The following is a 1411-nucleotide window of genomic DNA, read 5'->3' as shown; positions in this document are numbered from 1 at the left end:
TGGTACTGGTACAAAAACAGACACATAGACCAATGGAACAGAACAGAGAACCCAGAAATAAGGCTGCACATTTACAACCATCTGATCTTTGACAAAGGTGACAAAAACAAACAATGGGGAAAGGACTCCCTATTCAATAAATGGTGCTGGGATAACTGGGTAGCCATATGCAGAATATTGAAACTGGATCCCTTTCTTATACAATATATAAAAATCAACTCAAGATTAAAGACTTAACTATAAAAACCCTGGAAGACAATCTAGGCAGTATCATTCTGGACATAGGAACGGGCAAAGACTTCGTGATGAAGATACCAAAAGCAATCGCAACAAAAGCAAAAATTGACAAGTAAGATCTAGTTGAACTAAAGAGCTTCAGAACAGCAAAAGAAACTATCAATAAAGTAAAAAGATAACCTACAGAATAGGAGAAAAATTTCACAAAGTATGTATCTGACAAAGGTCTAATATAAAGCATCTATAAGGATAAACAAATTTACAAGAAAACAACTCCATTAAAAAGTGGGCAAAAAATATGAACTGACAGTTTTCAAAAGAAGACATACATGCAGCCAACAAGCGTATTTATTTAAGGCTCAACATCACTGATTAAAGAAATGCAATCAAAACCACAATGAGATATCATCTCACATCAGTTGGAATGGCTATGATTAAAAAGTCAAAAAATAGGGCTGGGCAAGGTGGTTCACGCCTGTAAATCCTAGCATTTTGGGAGGCCAAGGCAAGCAGATCATAAGGTTAAGGGATCGAGACCATCCTGGCCAACATGGTGAAGCCCCGTCTCTACTAAAAATACAAAAATTAGCTGGATGTGGTGGCACGTGCCTGTAGTCCCAGCTACTTGGGAGGCTGAGGCAGGAGAGCCGCTTGAACCTGGGAGGTGGAGGTTGTAGTGAGCTGAGACTGCGCCCACTGCACTCTAGCCTGGCGACAGAGCAAGGCTCCATCTCAAAAAAGAAAAAAAAAAGTAATAATAAAATAAAATAAAAAGTCAAAAAATAACAGATGCTGGAGAGGATGCAGAGAAAAAGGAACACTTACACACTATTGGTTAGGTTGTAAATTAGTTCACCCATTGTGGAAAACAGTGTAGTGATTCCTCAAAGACCTAAAAACAGAACTACTATTCAATCCAGCAATTCCATTACGGGGTATATACCCAAAGGACTATAAATCGTTCTGTCATAAAGACACATGCACATGTATGTTCACTGCAGCACTATCTATAATAGCAAAGACACTGAATCAACCTAAATGCCCATCAATAGTAGACTGGATAAAGAAAATGTGGTACATATACACCATGGAATACTATGCAGCCATAAAAAAGAATGAAATTAGGCTAGGCGCGGTGGCTCATGCCTGTAATCCCAGCACTTTGGAGGCCAAG

The 1411-nt window shown here is 38.9% G+C and overlaps 1 protein-coding gene across 1 annotated transcript in view; it reads right to left on the bottom strand.

Annotated features, from left to right (window-relative positions):
- Positions 1-1411, bottom strand: part of TULP4 (tubby like protein 4) — a 259230-nt gene that overhangs the window by 104249 nt on the left and 153570 nt on the right. The window lies entirely within an intron of this gene.

This window comes from Mandrillus leucophaeus, unplaced genomic scaffold, assembly GCF_000951045.1.
Source record: "Mandrillus leucophaeus isolate KB7577 unplaced genomic scaffold, Mleu.le_1.0 Scaffold166, whole genome shotgun sequence".
In the NCBI taxonomy this organism is placed as follows: domain Eukaryota; kingdom Metazoa; phylum Chordata; class Mammalia; order Primates; family Cercopithecidae; genus Mandrillus; species Mandrillus leucophaeus.
The sequence above is the reverse complement of the archived record's forward strand: the minus strand, read 5'-3'. Positions and strand labels throughout refer to the sequence as shown.